This window comes from Homarus americanus, unplaced genomic scaffold (genome assembly GCF_018991925.1).
Source record: "Homarus americanus isolate GMGI-L3 unplaced genomic scaffold, GMGI_Hamer_2.0 scaffold23578, whole genome shotgun sequence".
NCBI classification, from domain to species: domain Eukaryota; kingdom Metazoa; phylum Arthropoda; class Malacostraca; order Decapoda; family Nephropidae; genus Homarus; species Homarus americanus.
In genome coordinates, this window is record NW_024733231.1 from 5,521,901 (window position 1) to 5,543,878 (window position 21,978).

General features: G+C 39.3%; 2 long non-coding RNA genes across 3 annotated transcripts; one reads left to right on the top strand and one right to left on the bottom strand.

Annotated features, from left to right (window-relative positions):
- Positions 1-1,860: 1,860 nt before the first annotated feature.
- LOC121869620 lies at positions 1,861-15,573 on the top strand. Of its 2 annotated transcripts, none has more exons than XR_006089565.1 (3): positions 1,861-2,123; positions 8,352-8,482; positions 14,595-15,573. It is a non-coding gene; the product is annotated as an uncharacterized LOC121869620 (long non-coding RNA). The 2 variants fall into 2 exon arrangements; XR_006089564.1 differs by having other exon boundaries at positions 8,352-8,473.
- On the bottom strand, positions 12,298-20,817 carry LOC121869621. Its single transcript, XR_006089566.1, has 2 exons — positions 19,983-20,817; positions 12,298-12,667 (listed from the first exon to the last, which is right to left on the bottom strand). It is a non-coding gene; the product is annotated as an uncharacterized LOC121869621 (long non-coding RNA).
- Between the last annotated feature and the right edge of the window lie 1,161 nt (positions 20,818-21,978).

Consider the following 21,978-nt stretch of genomic DNA (forward strand, 5'->3'; position numbering starts at 1 on the left):
AAGACTTCGAGTATGGTGTTAAAGACTAGAATATATTTTAAACGTCACCACTTCAGCTCCTACGTTGATCTTGATAAATCTCAATATGAGTCTAACATTCGGTCGCTCCTCCAGTTTCTAAGCCATGCGAGAGTAATTTGAGGGAAGAACTCGCGGGGTTACGTCTGTCTAGTGCTGTGGCAGCTCTAGTCTAGTTAGGGAGAATGAGCTTTATGGTAGGATAGTTTTAGGGCGAGTTTGTGGATTGTTAACCTGAATATCACCACCTTTGTTAACTCAGTGACACCCAATCCCATCTTTCTGTTTTCCTGAGCCAGAGTCCAATCTATTTGGTAAGGTTTTTGTCCCATGAGTTATTAAAAATACAAAAAATGCATTTTTTTTGTAAATTTGCAGAATTCTTGTGTTGCATTTATTCTGCAGAGGTTATGATACACTTTCTGCACCACAAATATTACTTGTTGACCATCAAATAAAAAACTCTAATGACTTGGTGTTTTATTTTATACTACCATGGAGGACAATGTTGAAAAAATGCACACATATATATTGTATGTTAATTTCCAGCTAATACTGTTGAACTCTTGATATATTTCCCGCGTTACTCTGCGTCAGTGTTATCGGTTTATCTCAGTTTAAATAAAAAACGAAGTTAGAACCAAAGACTATTATAAGAAAGACAAGATGACTTTAGTGTGCAAGGCGCTGGCGTTACCATCACTCGTATGTTGTTGCACCTGTACTAAAACAGATTACCCTGAGCTTATGTTTTACGTTTTTGCGTTGCTATATATCATTGATCATAAAGAATTTACTGTGATATTGTCTGTGTGTGTGTGTCAGTATGTATGTGTGTGTGTGTGTGCACATTAAGAACGTCAAGGTAATGAATATTATTTTGACGTCTTTGCCTTGACGTTCTTCATGTGTATATATACACACACACACACACACACACACATATATATATATATATATGCTGACACACACACAGACATACACTATCACACAGTAAACTCTAATATGATCAATGATATACTGTACAGTATAGCACTTCTGCACCTCAGCTACCCTGAGAGATTGGAGCGCCTGAACTTGCCTAGCTTATACTACAGACGGGCAAGGGGGGACCTAGTTGAGGTGTATAAACATCTCAGGGGGCACTACTCAGTCGAGTGTCCTTACTTGGAGCTGGCAGACGCTCGCCCCACAAGGGGTCACAGCTCAAGATTGAAGAAGCCGCAAGTCCAGAAAACCGTGAGGGCAAACTTTTTCGGAGTGAGAGTTGTGAACTCTTGGAACAATCTACCAGAGAGTGTTGTGACGGCACCGAGTGTGAGCTCTTTCAAGACAAGACTTGACCAACACTGGAGCAGGTTCAGGTACATTCAGGAGCCGGTGCATGCCCAGTATTTGCCAACAGTGCGTGACAGAGACGTGACCGATCGCCCAAGCGGCTAACAAGCCGATCAGTGGCGAAGAGGATAATAGTAAAAGTAAGTAAAAGTAAAAACGTGAACCACATCTCACTCCGCTGGTTACCATGGATACGCTACCCTCCCGCGCCCCGGGATTTTAGTTAGAAGTGTTGCCAACAGATGGCGATGATCGGAGCTTAGTGGCTCACGTATTGTCTATCGGTAAGGACAGGCTCTCCCATCTTGTTATAGTCTTCGATTACAACAAGGGATAACCTTACTGCGAAGTCAATTGAGCAAACGAAGATGTTTAAGTTCGACATATTACCAATAAAATCTAACACGTATCTTACTCTAAAGTACGTTATACAATGTTGTATTCTTAATTGGAATAGATAATTTTTCTTGGATATATACGCTGAAAAAATATTTATCTTACGTTAGATGTTCCTTTGATTACGTAAGGTAAAATGGCGTCGAAGTTAGTGATAAGCGGCGTTCCCGAAGATCTAAATGACGCCTTCCTCGACTCCACAGCCCAAAGTGAAGACATGACGGACCTCAAGATTGACCAACACGACGAGTTACCTGATTTAAAAGACGGCGCATAATTATGCAACGTCTGATCATAACCAACGGCGACAATCCCCATCAGAACGTGTGTGCCGCCAGGAAGGACCATCACACAGGCTGATAAACGGAAGGGTAAATTTGCATTAGTGTACACAATTCTGTTAGAAGGTTTAAACTATGTTTTTTTTACTGTTTTTTGTGTGTTTTGATTGGTTTGACCTTGATTTCCATTGGAAATTACCTGTTTTTTTTAGTTATCTGGAGTTTTGGGTGGAGCGTTTTCCGATAACAATCATGGCCAAGCCAATACGAAATACAAAAAAAAACGCTAGAAAAATATTAACCGAACCTAACCTGACCTAACCTAACCTGGTTCATGCCGTTTATGTTGGTCTTGACGATATTGATAATCGTTCTTGCACTTACAACACTTTACTGAGGTTGGGAGAACACCATATGAGATCTAAGATATGCTATAGTTTGTTCGTTTTTTCCCCAAGACGCGCAATTAACTCCATATAATTGAAGTGACACCCATCGCAGAATTCCATAGTCGGAAATGAATTTGAATTTCGAAATATGAGACCCAAAATATAAAAAGAATTTGACTGGACCAAAAACACCGCAAATAATAATAATAATAATATCCAACATTATGCTAAATACTAGTATATGGATAGGACACCACAAAGGCAGACACATTACCATTCAACTATCAAAAATTAATTTTGTTCCATAATTTTTACCGTTTTCTTTTGTATTATTGGTATAGAAAATGTTATTTATGTATGGATAACGCTTATTGTTTTCTATTTATTGCTAATTAACCTATAAATATCTTTAATTTTTATTTATTATTATTTTCGTTATATTTAATGCTGTTATTTGTGCTTCACGTGGTTCTACTAATTCCATCCTAGGAGTTGACGTATCACGCACGATTGTTTATCTACTGACTTAGGCTTTGCAGTTCAGACGTAGTTAATAGAGGATCTTTACCGTTTATTGGATGTTGCAGGTTAGTAAGTTCTTTATATTATTAATTTCTGGTTATATCAAATATCTCTGGTACATGTATAAGTTTCATGGTTCATCTACACGAGTCAGTAAATTACACCTGTGTTTACAGGGTCCGACTAATTACCCAAATGTAGCCAAATATAGCCGGAATGAAGTCAAATAATGGTCCTAGATGAATAAATCGGACTGCCAGCCACTTCTCGACTAGTATTTGGTGTCACAAAGTCACAAAAAATTGGAAAACTTACTTTAATCTGAGTTAATAGATCGAGTGCATGTACCTAACCTAACCTAACCTAACCTCGACTAGTATTTGGTGTCACGGTAACAAAAAATTGGAAAACTTACTTTAATCTGAGTTAATAGATCGAGTGCATGTACCGAGGGAGCGAGGAATTACCCAAATGTAGCCGCAATGAAGTCAAATGATGGTCGTACAAGCGTAATTCGGGCTGTGAATCACTTCTCGATTATTATTTGGTGTCATAAAGTAAAAAAAAAATTATAAACTTAATTTAATCTGAGTTGTGTTGTGTTAGGTTAGGTTAGGTTAGATTAGATTAGGTTAGGTACATGCACTTGATCTATTAACTCAGATTAAATTAAGTTTACCAATTTTTTGTGACCGTGACACCAAATACTAGTCGAGGTTAGGTTAGGTTAGGTTAGGTACATGCACTCGATCTATTAACTCAGATTAAAGTAAGTTTTCCAATTTTTTGTGACTTTGTGACACCAAATACTAGTCGAGAAGTGATTAGCAGTCCGATTTATTCATGTAGGACCATTATTTGACTTCATTGCGGCTATATTTGGGTAATTAGTCGGATCGGTGTTTACATGCATCAAGGGTGGGGAGGGTTGTTTAGCACATTGTAATCGGGAACACTTGTAATTGGTTAAGATTCAGCCACGGAATATTCTGTATTGATTTATATAGAGGGAGATAGACCAAAAAATACTTTTTAGACTTTTCTTTGGAAATTTATATTAATTGTTAGGTCACGTCCTTCTGGTTTCTCAGGTTCGGTTAGGTGGTAATTTATGAGAACATTGACCTCTACCACCACAAGTTTTTTGATTTCGTTCATTTTTCGCAGATGTTCTTATCATTTTAATAAGTATTTTAAGACAGGGTTATTATTCGTCCATTGGCTGTCCGCCATGTTTACCTGAGGTCATGCTCCTCTGTTGTCTCCTTCTTGTAGGTTAGGTTAAGTAGGTTGGTTCCTTTGGTATGAGAATAGGTTTTTTGTGTGTGTATGTGTTTTGCTCAAATTTGACCTCCATTTTTGTGCAAATTAGCGGTTTCTGTTGAAAGTGATTGCAAAAGCCGCTAATTTACAAAAGTAATGAAGGTCAGTTTTGAGTAAAACACTGATAAACATGAAAAGTAAAACTATTCTCGTGCCAAAACCTGAGGCCAGCCAGTGGACGAATATTTACCTAAGAGGTGACAACTTTTTATTTTAATCATGTTTTTTTTTTTTTAGTCGTTAGGTTAGGTTCTTGATCATTTAGATTGGCAGAAAAATATTTCCTCCACTATATTTGTGATGTTCTTAATAAACTGAATAACTTTTCATCTATTAAAAAGTTATTTACTTTGTTTCTTTAACTTGAGCACCTGTTCTTAATTATTAATGCGGTAATTATTCTGAACGTGACCGTCCGCCGCTTTTAATTGAAAATGGGTTTAAAAATACCTAGTTTTCACTTTCGTTATTAGATTATAATGTTATGGTGTGAAAAATATTAAAATGACTGAAATCATGTGCTAACCTAACGTAACTTAAACTTTATCTTAACTCGCCGATATCTAGAAAACTAAACATTTACACAAGAAAATAATAGAACTGAAAGTAATCAGTGTACAAAACTATGTCTAAAAACATCCCCCATAATTACCGAACCGCTGACGGTCATGAGTCATATATTTGCCCTTAACGCTTCAAAGCCCTGCCTACTTTGTTGTCAAAACCGGAAAGTGAGAAAACTGAAAATAAAAATTTTCAAGAAAAATGCTATAGAATAAAGTAAGCATCTTTTTTTTTTCCCCCTTACCTATATACAAATTATGTAGTGGATACAGGTATAGCAGTTGTACGCAAAAAATTACATTGCATCAAGGTATGACAGCCATATTGATGGACTGTGTTGTTAATGGTTTGGTTAAGTTAGGTAAGTTTAGTCAGAAAGAAGGCCATCTTAGTAACTATTATTGTACAGTCTGTCCACCACACATGTGCATTAGGCTGCCGTACTAATAGAAATCAACGTTTCACACATGGCTGCCGTACCTGTACCCTGTGCATACAAATTAATAGAGAGTTCCGTGGTTGTCCTTTATCCAATCTGTACCCACAAATTTTATAAGGAAACGACAAGTAGGTTGTGGCCTTTACAGCCTAATAAAATTAACAAGCCATCACTGGACGAAGCACTGCCAAATGTTGCTCTGTGTTTTTTCCGTTAGAATTGGTGATGCATGATTTTTGTTTGCTGGACACAAAAGGTGTGGAGGCCATGGCCTTCTTACTGTGGCAATATTGTACTGAAAGACACTTCCACACATTAACTACCAACTTGAGGGAACTTTTATAAAGTAATTGATGTATTTAACGATCGTAAAATCGTGAGCGTCGTTGTTGAACCAAGCTAATCTCCCTAACCTAATGTAAATATAATTGTTTCTCTAAAGAACAAATTAAGTTCAGTTTGATTAGTTTGGTTCTTTTTATAAACCGAAAATTATTTAATGTAGCAGTTAGTGATACTATATTTTGGAAAGTTCCCAATGTTACAGAATACCAACAATGGTGCTTGTAATTTTATGCTCATTACATACAGGATTACTGCATTGCCTCATGAAAAGTCCCTAAAATAGGAAGGAATGATTTATTTTTTGTAGTTTAAAATATTTTGTCTTTAACATGATGCCATACTGTGATACAGGTTGGACCTCGCTAATCCGGGAAGCTTGGGACCAGACCGGTTCCAGATTAGCGAAAATTCCAAACCATCGAAGCCGAGGTTAAAAAAAGGCAAAATAATGCATAAAATTTACTTTTACTGTCTAATTTCTTCAGTATAGACATCTTTCCTAAAATAGTCAATGCCACACGCTTACATTTTGTTGCATTACAACCACTTCCACTGCTTGCTGGTCTCTTATGAGGCATATTTAGGGGTAAATTATAAATATTTAAAGGTAAAACAATGACAACAGCCACTAGAAGTGAGCTATGACACCGTCCTGAACCATCGAAGCTGCCGGACTATCGGGTCTTGAATTAACGGGTCCAACCCGTACAACAATTTGTGCCAAGGCCAGACCACTCAAGTATTACTTAAGTGTGATCTTTGCTGCCTTGTGTACTACATAAAGTCTTCTGTGTTCTGTATATACTTGGGCCCTAATGGGTAGTTAAGGCTCTGGGAGCCCACTTGCACGTTACTACAGTACAGTGGGGTATGCTATAACGAACGTAATTGGTTCCAGAATCTCGTTCGTTATAGCATTCGTTCGTTATAGGATTAATCCGTTCCAGGCCCCCAAATACAACCGCTTAACACTGAAAAAATTCTGTGGAAAATGTAAAAAATACGGTACTTTATCTTACCTTAGTGTTATTCAGCATGCAGGTACCCCTAAACACTGGCACATCACTATCACTTCCACTGGGAGTCTTGGCTTTAAGGTCCTCAAACAATTGTTTAGCCTTCTCACAAATTATAGCTTCACTAATGTTACCACCTGCCATTTCTTTCTCCTTTATCCACACTAAGAGTAAATTTTCCATCTCTTCAATCACATTACACCTTGCTTTGCTAAGTCTAAAGATTCCCTTAGCCACTTGCACAGTTTTTAACTCCTCTTTATTCTTCAAAATCGTACATATAGTCGATTTAGCCATCCCATATTCATCACTAAGTTTCGCAATGCTTCTTCCATTCTCACGTTTCTTTATAATTTCTTTCTTAGTTTCAAGGGTTATTAGCTTTCTCACTCGCTTTGGACGACTCATTGTTACAATTGTATACTTGTATAACAAAATAGTTATACAAATAACGCGAATTTCCACATCAAAAGACGAAATTTCAACAATAACAGTGGTGCACTGGCTACACAATGAGACAAAGATGGCGCCTGACGCTCTTGTTGTGGGTCGCGGTACAACAATATTCATGCGCCAGGCGAAATAGTCCGGTATTCATCCGCGTTCGTTGTAGGAGTTGCGTTCGTTATAGCATTCTCAATTTTATAGGTAAAACCGTTCGTTATAGGAATATTCGTAGTAGGATCCGTTCGTTATAGCATACCCCACTGTACAGTGTATGCATTTGGGGAAGTTACTTAGAATAGACTGCATGGTGTTAGTCCTGATGAGTTGTTCCTTCTTAATGAAATATCACCATAGAATAAATTATTTCATAACTCATGACAACAAAAAGTGGAGGTCAAGTCATGTGTTGCATAATGTTAGATTTTTGGTCTTTTGTCTGAGGTGAGGACTCCAAAATCCACCAGCCATGTCTGCCATGTTCTTATCTCTCCTTATCGGTTCTTTTTAAAATATATATATCTTTCCCAGAATAAAATACTGTACAACAGTAGTATTTAGGTTAGGTTTCATCCATTAGGTTTGGGTAGGTATTTGTTTGGTTCATTTTATAAATGATGAATTAGAGATTCCTCTCTGAAACTCCTGGCAACTTGACTTGTGGAAAGTATTGTACAGCACCAGATACAGCTGCAGTATAATTTATGGTTTGTGGACTTAAAACTAACATACTTAATCAAACATAATCTGTCCTGTTTTTATCTTTTAAAAGGTTTTCTCTTCTATCGGTTGTACCTACAGACCATCACTGAGATGAAAACAGTGTGGCATTTGTTGGCAGCATCTAATCCACTACCTGAAAGCATTAGTAATTTTTTAAATTTATATAAGCAAAACTTATAAGTATTTATGGTCTATGGTGAAGTATCCTACAGTAGATAAGTTGAGGCGCACAACTAATCAGGACTAACACCGTCCACATAAGAGTTTCCTAAAGTTTCTCAAATTTTTTTATTGAAGTAAATAGAGAAGTGCTATTCCTCCACACAATTTATTTTATTTTCAGGTTTACAAGTGTTTTCTTCTATAGCTGTTTTTCCTTAACTGGCTGGTAAACTTGGGCTAGTGTCCTTAAATGTTACCTAAATATTTTTAAGCAATGTAAATAATTGTTTATTTTAGTTAGTTCAAAGAAATTAAAACTATTACCCTTTACTGCATCAAATTACTGTATAGTATCTAGGTATTGACGTATTTTATTTATCTTGCTGTACAGTACTAGACGACCACAGGAGGAGGATGGTCAACAGTGGTGGTGATAGTGTTGATGGGAGGACCACCAACATGTTTATCCACCAGCCCCATAGAGCATCTACGTATACTGAACGTCACATCTATGTATGCTCGGTATTATTACTTTCTTATGTATGAAGTGTATTTAGTATGGTGAGAGCCTTAATTGTGTAATACTGACATGTTTATATCTACATTCATAAGTCGTGAAAACCCAAATTTTTTCATTATCAGGAAAGTCACTTTTTAGATGAGGAATGTTTTTAAGTGTACAGTTGGGAAATTGACAAATTCCTAATGTATGGCATAAGACTTGGAAATTCCTCACTGCATTGATCATTATTATGGCAGTTTTCATCCCAGTTGAAATATGTACTGTACCAGTAACCATAATTTTTAAAACTACAGTATAGTCTGGGTTTATGCGCCTAATTAAGTCCATGGAGATCCGCATATAAAGCGAAACGCGTAAATAAAATAACAACATATGGGATTAATTGAAATAGAGACTGGGCCGACTGCCAGACTACCTTTTCTTGGGCTATCGCCAACACAATACGTACGTTGTAGTAAAAATAACATCTTAATTTTATGATGGTATGCACACACACAATTAATATTTAAGAGAAATATCAATAATATTAGGTTTTTTAACACTTACGTTAGTAGAAGAGATGGCTGGGCACACGGGGATGGTGGGTTGGTTCCGAGGCAGAGGGCAGATTATTGAACCTCGCCTGTATCACCTGTATCTCTATCCACCACAGAGGTTAGCAGGGCCTCCTTGTCAAATCCCTCAAAGTCCATATCCTCACTATCACTAACTTGGGCTGGCTCGATTCATTCACTCCATATTGTCTGGCCAGATCCACCTGCCTCGTGCCTTTTTCTAACTCCTGAACGGCCTTGTACTTAATCTCATAGCTTAAGGCACGTCGCACCTTCTTGAGCTTGGGGCGGCTTGGGCCAGGTAGTTCAAGGTTTCTCAGGGGTGGTGAGGGTCCAGCGGTAGCCATTGTGTAGAAACAATCACAGTCCGTGACGTCATCGGCATGAGTCTGACGTCATCGGCACAAGTCTGACGTCAGCGCCCATCACCTTGCCTGCCGCTTGCCGCGTAAATTAAGGAATGTATCGCGTAACTAATAATTGTCGCGTCTGGACAGGTGCCGCGTAAATGGCCAATCACGTATAAAATATCCGCGTAAACCCAGGCTATACTGTATTGTACATATCTAATGTAATTGTATATAAACAGTAATATCTTTGTTAGCCAGAATCCCTCTTAACCAGAACTCTCCAATTGCCAGAACTAAAATTTTCTAGGAAAATCATTCCCAAGAAGCATAGATAGTTTCTGGAAAATTCCAGGGATGGGGGATATTTTTAAGGCTTTGAGAGATGAAATGTGCATCATTCTGGAAATTTCTGAGAAAATTCTGATACCCAGAAAAATTCCGAGGATGGGGGATTTCCTTCCGGGTTCAAGAGATGATGTAATGCGCAATTTCTGGATCTTCGTAGAAAATTTTCCCATTACCCGGAAAATTCTGGGGATGAGGGATTTTTTTTTTCAGCTTTCAGAGAGTTATCTCATTACCCGGAAATCTCTCATTCCAGGAAGTGCTCTGCACTAATTATTCCGGCTAACGGATATATCACAAGATGAATTTATTGCTAAAGTCACTTGTAAAACATTACCTTTTATATTTAAAACTAGAATGAACTATTATGTAAAGTACCTTAATGTTTGTATCCAGGTATATATCAGTGTAGTGTGGTAGAGTACTGTACACACACCCATGAAGCCTTATATTGTATCACCAAGTTCAAAGTACAATACAGTAGTTAGTTCACAAATTGACGTCATAATCAATGGTCAGTTTTATCCGATACTTGAGTTAATTGGTGGTAAAGGTCGCTGTAGGGGGAGGTGGATGCTTTAAAAAGAGGTGAAGTCTAAGTCATGCGAACAGTCTTCCTGTGTTTGAGGAAAGATGGTATGACACAGTTCTGACCAATGTTGTGTTTCAGAAGAGGGTATAAGAAATAAATTGTCAAGGTTAAAGGTTCATAAGAGTCCTGGCCCTGACATGGTGCATCCCAGAGTGCTAAGAGAGTTGTGCAACGAGCTTGCCGTGCCCCTGAAGATCCTATTCTGTAAATACCTGGATGACCAAAAGGTCTCCAATGACTGGAAAATGGCTTACCCGGTATGTGAGTCCTATATTTAACAAGGGTGATCGTTACTCCATGAATAATTATAGACTAGTGAGCCTGACCAACATAGTGTGTAAAGTACTAGAGAACATGTGATGATAGAACATCTACAACCTTGTGAATGATTGCCAACTAGGTTTTATGCTGGGAGGCTCCTGCTAGACACAATTACTCAAGATGCTGGATGTTTGGACTCAAATTCTGGAACTGGGTGGTAATATTGACAATAAATATCTTGCTTTTGCCAAGGCTTTTGACAGCATACCCCATGAAAGGCTGAGAATTAAACTGGAAGGGTATAGGATTCAGGGAAGTGTCCTAGTGTGGATTGGAGACCACAAGTAGTGTCTGGTGATTAGTGGTACAAAATTGTCATGTGTATCTGTGACAAGCGGGTTACCACAGAGCACTGTGCAGGGCCCATTGTTTTTTGTTTGTTATAAATGACATCCCAGAAGCTATAAACTCTTCCATACAAATGTTTGTGGACGATGCCAAGTTATGCAGGGAAATTAAGAACGAAACAGACTGTAAAGAGCTACAGAAAGATCTCTGCCAGCTTCTAGTTTGGTCAAAAAAATGGCTGCTAAAATTCAAGGTCACAAAATCTAAGAGGATGCACCTAGGTTGTACCAACAGTAAGGAGGCATATCACATGTCCCAATGTGAGAAGGACCTGGGTGTGTATGTCGAAAACGAACTGAAGTTCTCGGGACATGGTGAGAAGAAGGTAAATCAAGCAACTAAACTAGTATATAGGTCTTGTATGAAGGTCATTCAGATGTATAGATGATCTGTCCCTTGTAAAGCTCTTCAAGACTGAGGTGCTTCCCCATCTGGAGTACTGTCACCCCATTTGGTCACCAAGGTTGATTGAAAATGTCCAAAGGAGGGCCACCAGGCTGGTGTATGCTACTGCATCTCAATTATCCAGAGAGATTAGAATGCCTGGAATGCCTGCAACTGCCTAGCTTATACTGTACTATACATGAGCCATGAGCAAGGGGCAACCTAATTAAAGTTTGTAAACATCTCAGAGAGTACTACAGTACTCAGTCGAGTGTCCATACCTGGAGCTGGTCGACACAAGGGGTCACAGCTCAAGGTTGATGAAGCCTCATGTCCAACCAGGAAATTGTGAGGGAAAAGTCTTTGAGTGAGAATTGTGGCCTTTTGGAACAATCTGCCAGAAAGTGTTGTGATGGCATTGAGTGTGAGCTCTTTCAAGACCAGATTTGACCAATACTGGCATAGGTACAGATACATTCCGTAGCCAGATCATGCTCAGTACTTGGCAACAGTGTGTAACAGAGACATGACCAACCACCCAAGTGGCTCTCAAGCCGATCAGTGGCAAAGAGAATAAAAGTAAAAAAGTAAGTGGACTCGGTGTAAGTGTTCTTGAGTTATAGTAGCTAGGTGTTATGTAGACTGACCATTGAAACTTACCAAGCCATTGGACAGATTATATTGAATACTTTTGTCGACCTATTGTGATGTAGATGGATTTTTTATGTGTTATGGATTGGTTTTTTTTACATGTTTGGGAGGATTTTTTACATTTTGTCACGATAGTCCTTTAAGGAACTACCAGATTTTGATTCTTTAAGGAACCCCCAGATTTTTATTACTCTACTTTGTTATTATATGAAACTTGAGACTGTTCTCGTGCATTGAATTTAAGACTCAGGGAAAATTAGACATGCAACTTTACATATAATTTTAATATAACAATTTATATAATATAACTTGGTTCATTAATGTTCACAACTGAATATAAGTGACAACATATCACCATTACTTCACTGTTGTCTGCCAACCACTATAACACTACAGACATCACCATCAGTCCACACTTCCTCATAGACACCATCAATATCTGTTGTGGTGTGGTGGTAAGAAGTTACATACAGTTCCTTGGTGCTTGTAGCAGTCTTTTGTGTATGGTGGGCTAGTGTGGCGACTGCATGGTGTGTTGTTGGGACTGGTAATGACTGCCCACACTCCTGGTGAAATTGGTGTTCCTCCAGCTGTCAGTTCTCCTTGCTCTCCTCTTCCCCCATTCTTTTATACCACACTCTGGAACAGGAGCAACCAATCAGCTGAAGTTCCACATAGCAGGAACCAGTTGGAAATTTAGGTTACACTTCTGGACAGTCTCGACCCTTTATTTATTTTATGGTGAATCCTTCGAGTTTAAGTTAAAACATTGAACCCCAAACTCCAGTCTCAAATCCCCCAAACCTCAGGAATTACAGAACCCACAACCCTTTGATATGAAGCCCCCTTATCCACAGGATCCTCAACCAATTGAATCTAGAAAATAATGTTATTTCATGACATGTTTGTTGGAGAGGATTTTTGAAGTTTGTGGGGGATGGCGTTTTGACGTGTGGGGGTGGGGTTTTGACCAGAGTGCAGGGATTTTTCATGTTTTGGGAGAGGGATGTTTTGTCACAGGAGATATTAGTTAGGTATCTGCAAGGTGGGGGAATTCTTGTGGGATTGAGTTGGAAATTTTGAGGGATATTTTTTTCATATACATCATGTAAATTACATTAACCTGTGGATACAATATGGGAAGTATTTTTGTGTGAATACCAGTTTAGAGCTGTACTGTACTTTGATTAATTAACTACTCAAAGGTTTTTCATATGCATACCCTTATATACAGTATTGATTTTATTAATAAATTTAGCAAGTTTTTATTAAGTACCAAGAAGGTGATGATTTATTCTTGTCAAAAAATTATGAATGGAACTGTTTTCCTCATGTCGTCAAGATGTTAATAGGGATGGCATAAGGACCCTATTGGAAAAAAAGCATTTTATGGCTTTGTTGTTATCCTTGGTCATATTGACTAAATATCAGTTATTCATACACAATGAATTAGATGCTTTTTCTGCCAGTCTGGTGGCATAGGCACCTCTCCTGGTGCTGTGGGGAAGATGGTTCTTACTCTGCAGTGCTGAGGAAAGTCATGCTGCCTGGGGGGTGACACTTTAATGGTTCTCGAGGAGGCTGACCTCTGGTATCTTTTAGAGGTTTATTTATTCTTGTCGCTTCCTTTTTGATTGTTTTATTTTCTGTCAAAGTTAGATATCAGTTCGCCTGAACAACATCAACCACAAGTCAAGGTGGAGTCTTCACCAGACTCAGAATAACTACAGTACTGTACTGTAGTAAGTTCATTTGTTAATGACAGAGAGAGAAAGCGAGGAGTGAGATAAAGATGATTGTACTGTACATATTGTTATTACAGTATACTCGATATTTTACCAGTATTTGTTATATAATTGGTCAACTTTGTCAATAACTGGATAAATTACTTAAGTTTGTTGGATTATATGGTGTGTGTTGCAAGCAGTAATGAGTATACAATATATAGAGTATTGAGATGGAGAGACCTAGAGGAGGTAGGGGTGTTGGGTGGTAGTAAGGGGAGCTTGTTTGCGTATAATCGCCTGACAGCAAAGTCGGCCAGCCAGGGCTGGGCATGTGATGCCGGGCATGGCACTGCCACTGTAGCTATCCCCATCATACAGTTAACACCTAACCTGTTTCTCTTGAGACTTTCAACACATAAGTTTAACTTGAACTTATTGTTTACACAGGTAGACTGTGTTTATTGCATTGGTTATCATTGTGACAACACAAAAATACGGCAAATTAAGTACTACTCATAGTAAGTGTTAAGATTAGACTAATTACATAGCTATGATTGTTATGTAAATATATATTAGATTAAACAATTATGTATGATTTATTTGAAATGCTAAAATGAATTGTATTCAACAGGTTTGATTGAATTATAACGTTCGACTTTAACGAGAAGAGTCCGATTAACCTTTTAATGCTCAGAAGGCGTTTACAGTGTGTTTAGTGGACATGGGCATAAACTTATTGATTTGTAATGAATTTGATCCTTTTTTTTCTGCCAGTTTTATATTACTGATATGTTTTCCCTTCATGTCTTTTACTGGTAATCCTTGGTTTCTCTATCAAGCTCCTCAGATCAGCCATCACACCAGACCAGGACCAGGACCTGTACGAGAGAAGGAATACTGTGGTCTACCTTACAGTATGTTATTGAGTTAGTTACTTTACAGTAGAAGTAAGTGGCCACACCAGTACTTAACAGATTATTTAACTATGTTGAGTTTTGGTGTTGCTGTGTTATTTGAACCTTTCTATAGATTTGTAAACTGACTTTAGACGGTGTTTAAGATTAGGTTTCTAACAGTTAAAACTGTGGTTAAGTTGTGTGGAAGTGAGACAATGACTTAGCACTATGCTGAAGGTGTTTAAAAGTGAGAAAGTGACTTATAGTGAAGTTTGTAGAAGTGAGGATATTAGTTTAAAAAATTGTGTATGGGAGAAAATGACTAATTACCTTCATGAGATTTAGAGTATAGTTTAATTTTTATACAAGAAGTTGGAGGTCAATACTGTAGGCGTAATATTTTTTAGGGTTTAAAATTCTTCCTTTTCCGCGGATCATTTACAGTGAAAGGTACAGTGCAGAGTGAGAGAAGGCTGGTTGTATATTAAGGTTGAGAGAGGAAAGGCTGTACAGTACTGTACTAAGTTAATGGATCGGGAAGACTGCCGGACGTATGACTGACGAGTATTACAGTAAAGGAGGGAAAGCTGTTGAGTGTATGACTAAGATAATACAGTACTGAAGTTGTATGAGCAAGAGAAAAGGCTGGTGATGTGAATTAAAACTGTGCTGAAATAATGAATAATTGAGGGAAACTTGACTAGAATGTAAGATTTACTGTACTGAAGCAGATAAAGAGTGAGGGAGGACTGTAGACTAGACTGAAGTTTTATACAAGTGAAGGAAGGATTTGTATTACTTAATCTGCACTGGATTTCTTTCTTTCTTTCTTTCGTTTCTTCCACATCCTAGGTTAGGTTTTATTTCATCAGAGCCAACCATAAAGAGAGTCATCTATTAACTGCAGCTGACCCCACCATAGTTTCATCTATCATTAACTGCAGCTGACCCCACCATAGTTTCATCTATCAACTGCAGCTGACCCCAACATGAAGGACATTTCATCTATCAACTGGAATCAACTGCATCTGAACCCCTTTCCCCTACCCCTTTAGAGCGGGGGTCAGAAGTCTCTTCTGGGAAGTACCTTACTCTCGGAGCATTATAACTCTGGGTTTATGGCTCGGACATTTCTGTATCTGGGATAAGGAGCTTCCTGGAGGAGGCGACTGGCCCTAGGAGCAGCAATTGCTGTATCTAGGTGTCAGCGTTAGGCTGCTTAGGTTCCCTTTTTTTTTAAGGATCTTCAGGCGAGCCTCTTCAAGGATACACTGAATCCTAGGACAAGGAGAGCCGGTCCTGAAGAAGATTGGTACCATTTTTTTTATCCTTTTGAGCTGGGGTCAGGGGGCTTCTTCCTAGAGGTGATTGGCTTTTGGACCAGCATGCTTGTTTGTCCAGTGGTTCCAGGAGTCAGGATCCTCTTGGGGGAGAACCTTGGCCCTCGGACCTGGCGTGAGCCAGGTTCAGGGACTCCCCTTTTTTTCTCATCTTAGGCTCTGTCTAAGGTGTCCTCTCAGTTCATAGTGGCTGGGGCACTGAAAACAGTTTGCCTCACCTTATGAATCTGTGAAGGGCACCTAAGACTTCTTTCACAGGAGCTGTTTTATCTCCTGTCTTAGAAATCCATTGATTTCTAAGATCAGAGATAAAAACACACTAGTGTGAAAGAAGTCTTAGGTGTTCTTCACTGATTCATAAGGTGAGATGAACTGTGTTCAGTGCCCCAGTCACTAGGAACCTAGGGAGGTCACCCTAAGGCCAAGCCTAATTCCAAGATGAGGGACTATGTCCCTCAGCCTTAGGGGGGGGGATTTGGGGAGAGCTCCCTCCCTGGAAGGGACTCTCCTCCTCCTGGAAGGGGAGGAGGACTCCCTCTCCCCTGGAAGAGGGAGGAGGAGGACTCTCCTCGCACCCTCCCCTGGAAGGGGGGGAGGAGCTCCCTCCCAGGAAGGGGGGAGGAGGACTCCCTCCCCTGGAAGAGGGGAGGAGGACTCTCCTCCTCCTGGAAGAGGGGAGGACTCTCCTCCTCCTGGAAGAAGGGGGACTCTCCTCACTCCTGGAAGAGGGGGGAGAGGAGGACTCTCACTCCTCCTGGTAAAGGGGGGACTCCCCCACTAAGTATTTTGTAAAAGTGGTTTTAAATAAAACTTTAAATTTCAATATAACTTTTATTTTATACTTCCAGTACATTCTATGATTACAGAGGAGAATTCCCCGCCAAGGAGGAGAATTCTCCCCCCTCAGGAGGAATTCTCCCCTCCAAGGAGGAGGGGGGATTCCCCCTGCTCCAAGGGGGAGGAGGATTCCACCCCTCTCCCAGAAGTGGGAGGAGGGATTCCCCCTCCAAGGGAGAGTTCCCAATCCCCCCTCCCTAAGGCTGAGGGACACCAGTCCCTCATCTTGGAATAGGCTTGGCCTTAGGGTGACCTCCCTGGGTTCTAGTGACTGGGGCACTGAACACAGTTCATCTCACCTTATGAATCAGTAGAAGAACACCTAAGACTTCTTTCACACTAGTGTGTTTTTATCTCTGATCTTGAAATCAGTAGTTTCTGCAGAGGAGATAAAACGGCTCCTTGTGAGAAAGGAGGGGTCTTGGAATTACCTTTCGCAGATTCATGGGTGTGTAACTGTTTTCAGTGCCCAGCACTGAGCTGAAGGGCTACCCTTGAACAGAGCCTGGGCATGAAAAGTCTGAACACAGTAAAGCCGAATCGAAAGAGCAGGTTGCTCCCGGAAAGGATCATTCATTCACTGGACAAGCACCAATAACTTTGTCCAAGCGATAAGCAGCTCAAGACTAAAAATATTTCTTCGGAACGACACTCGCGTCACAAATTCGGTCAGCCCATCGCGAAGAAACTGCGCTTAATCGCCAAGGAACTAAACGGCTGCTGCCAGGTCCCCGGCAATTGCTGCTCCCTGAAATAAGCCTCCTCGAAGTCGCGGATGCAGAAATGTCGGTGCATGAGGTTGTGGCAGGGTGAGCCCGCTTCCCGAAGGCACCTGACCCGACTCTAAGGGGAGCAGAGAAGGAATTCCGGAAATGCAGTTGATTCCAGTTATTGAAATGTCGCTTCGTGAGCAGATGTCGGCACGGTATTAGATGAAACATGAGGCGAGGGTCGCTGCGGTGTAGGCTGACTCACCAACAGACCAGCCAGTGAAACACAGCACAGGGCGTAATACCGTCGCTTTCGCTTCGCTTTTGTAAGCTTTTCAGTGCAATGCAGTCACTCTTTATCTGCTTCGGCCGCAGCCAGCAAATCTTTACATTTACAGAGACCCTCGTCCATTATTTCGGCACGGTTTTGGTCGCGGCCTTTTCTTTCATTTTGTATTATCTTCGGTCGCCCGCTAACGCTTCCCTCGCTGCTGGCTGCGCAAGATCGGTCATAGATCACGACGTCCCATCCCCAGCAGTACACGACGCTGTGCGGCTGCTCGGCTGGCCGGCCAGCTACGCACTGTTACGCTGCGCTGTAGCGCCGATAAGCGGCACACAAAAATATTAAGCCTACGGCGGCTGACACTCAACTTCTTCGCCAAACATACTCCCAAATGCCGAGCCGAGCCAGGCATTTTGCCAGCACAGCTTAGCCTTCACTGCAAGCTTCACTATAAGTCACTTTCTCACTTGCGCTTACCCCTTCAACTATGAGTGCTGAGATAAATACCGGCTCACAACCACGGTTTTTAACTGTTGAAACAATCGGCGCAGATCTGAAGTCATTGGTCGGTTCACAAATAGAAAGGTTCGGCTGCAGCGACGCCAGAGCTTCGGCATATTATGTCTGTTGAAGTGCTGGGCAGCGGCGCTGCACTGTGGCAACAGCCAGCCATAACATACTGGCGGAGGCCAGGCGTATACCGTGGAGTCCTGGTCTGGTCAGTGTGTGGCTGTCTGAGAGCTTGATAAACAAAAGATCACATGAGATTGGCCCCAATTATTGTCGCACGGTGGATTGGCGCATGGCACTTAGAGTAGGTTGGGTGGGTTGGGATTGGTTAATCTTAAGGTTAAAGAAGCCAGAGAGGTGATCCAAAAATAATTTTCACTGATAATTCTGAAGGAAAATGAACTGACGATCCTTATAATGTTTAACTTCACAATTAAGAGGAGTTTCATATTGTCTTAACCTACCCTTTGTGGGATAAGACCCATCAATTATTTGTTCATTGAATATCTATATGGAAATACACTGTACTAACAGTTGTATACAGATAGGAAAGTGACCATTAATTATGTGCCAGTTGTGCATCAACATTCTATGGTACTTAGCACTTGAGTCTATGTGAACATAATGTGCAGTATACTGACTACTGTACAACAGAGATAGTGGCCATTCATATGTTGACCTCCTAGTTGCCAGTTTAGCGTTGTTTACGCCGTCTACCTTTAATGCCACTTGTGACAGTTTTTTTGGCATTTATCAAAGCCATTGTTAACAATTATCTCGTGTTAGATAACGTCTTATATGTAATGGTATTTCTCCAGATTTTTTTGTATTTAGCAACTTTGCTGATAAATCTAGTGACATTCACTGACCGAGCTGCTGCAGCCCAGCCAGCTGTTCCCAGGTGCCTGTCTTGTTAACAACTTTACACCACATTCATGTAAACATTTATAAAATCCTGGAGCATTATATCAATATACAATAACTGCATTTTTTTTTTAAATTTAACAACAAATATTACAAGTTATTGCCTCAGTAACGTTTGTTTGTAAAAAATCGCAGTTAACACCGAAAGATATTTTGAAGGGTGTCGGTGTGTGTAGGGACACCCATAATGTGACTAGTGTAAACACTAAACTTAAGCGGAGTTCAGTAACATTTACTCTTCTGGAAAAATGCTAGTTAGGTAAAACTTATTTACGAGTGCTGGAAATTATGTGACCGAGACCTGCCGGTACAGCAAAGTGAAAACCTGGTTCTAGCGGTGGAGCGTATTTAGAGATCGACATTGTATACCCGTTGTATAAGACGACTCTTAGTTTTAAGAAAACAAATTGGAGCTTCAAAGGTCAACTTACAGGCCACTGTACTGTACATCTACAAGATTAAAGTTGGACTCACAAACAAACCTCCAGAACATAACTCATTCATCAGTAGAGCTCCTCCTATAGTGGCTTATAATTGTCAACAGTACATCATTTGGGGGAAGTATTTTCATCGCAGAAAAGTATCTTGGCTTTTATAATGGGAGTCTATGGAAAAATTGATGTGATTTACTAAAGGTTTCTCAGGAACAAAACTTTTATAAACTGAGGGATATCTGTAGAACTTTTCTAATATTAAAAGTACCAGAAAATATTAAATAAAATACCAGATAGTAATTACGGTCCAGTTCACTTCAGGTCTAGTTCACTGCAGGTCCAGCTCAATTCAGGTCCATTTTAGCCAGTGGGGCAGAAAGTATATGAAAACATTACTTAAGACAAAGTACTGCACTGTTACTATGTAAAAATTAAAACTTGTAGAAAGTACAGGGAGTCCCAATCGATATGAACGGTGTTAAACATGAAATTTACAATATATCATCAAATGATATTTTTTACTTTCATTTACTGTATTGTCAATCTATTTCTCTTTTGTCTTAAATTAATTGATTTTAGATGTATATAAGGACTTAGGCTGTGATATAGTGTGATTTTAAACATTGTTCTGTAAGTATGGTATGCTCATGGCGCGTGTTCCGACTTAAGTACAAATCCGAAAAAGAATGTCACAAGGAACGGAACCTGTTTGTAAATTGGGGGCCCCCTGTAATCTTCTTCAAACTACTTTAATAATAATAATTTAATTAACTGAAGTGAAACAAAAAACTAGAAAGATGAAGAAAAAAAAGTAGTATTAGTAAAAGTGCACCAAGGCTATACAGTCTACTGTAGGTACACAAAATGAGCACTTCTAGGCATGCAAGACTATATAGCCTTGGTACATAAAATGCACAATTCTGGTACCAAGGACTATATAGTTGGTACACTTCAAGGCTACAATATACAGCTACTCCTCGAATTACGACCTACTGGACATGCAACCGCCTCGGTCGTACCAAATTTTTTTTCAAATTACGTACAATAGAATATAGTACAGTACAATATAGCACAGTACAATATAGCACAGTACAGTACAATATAGTACAGTATAGTATAATATAATACAATACAATATAGTACAATACAGTACATTATAGTACAGTGCAGTACAATACAATATAGTACAGTACAATACAATATAGTACAGTATGGTACAGTACAATATAATATAGTACAGTACAATATAGTACAGTACAGTACAATATAGTACAGTACAATACAATATAGTACAGTACAATACAATATAGTACAGTACAATATAATATAGTACAGTACAATATAATATAGTAAAGTACAATACAATATACAGTAATACAGTACAATACAATATAGTACAGTACAATACAATATAGTACAGTACAATATAATATAGTACAGTACAATACAATATAGTACAGTACAATACAATACAGTACAGTACAATACAATATAGTACAGTACAATATAATACAGTACAATACAATATAGTACAATACAGTTGTGAAAAACACAAATGTATGAGGCACTCGGTGGAAGCGAGTTAGTGGTCAAGCAAGATGTTTGTTTCAACAGTTGCCAGAGGATATACAGTATAAAACTATAAGTGTGGTGGGATACAGTGTAAACAAACTTTAACCTTGCTTGTGGTCTTGGCACATACATCACTCTTCCACCAGGCACCTCACATTATGTACACATTGAATCATTTGACATAAATACTTCAAGTCAAGTTCTGCAAATTAATTATTTTTCCACTACAACTTAAATGAACTTTGTTAAGTAGTGTTTGGTTAATCCACACAAGCATGATGGTCCATTAAGAGCAGTGTACTGTATACTGAACCTTGTGATTAACACTGCCTTCACTTCCCCAACAGGTGAACCTACAGTACTGTACATTAATTTACATGTACAGGTATCCTCTAACATACTGTATAGCACTAAGGGTTCTAAGTTAAAAAACATATTGAATGGTAGAACTCTTGTATTATGTTCTGGGAGGGAAAAATCAGTCAACTGGTGGGTTTTTCACCAATATAATTCTTGTAAAATAATAAATACATTAAACACAACCAACATTCTGCAATAGTGCCAATGCACCACTGGGCTATACTGACCGTGTGACTGAGGGGAATTTGTTAAGTCAAACTGATATTTTTGTAATAATGATTGTTCATTTATTGGACATACTGTAAGTATCTTGGGGGATACCTATACTTTATTAAATTATATGATGAGCCTATC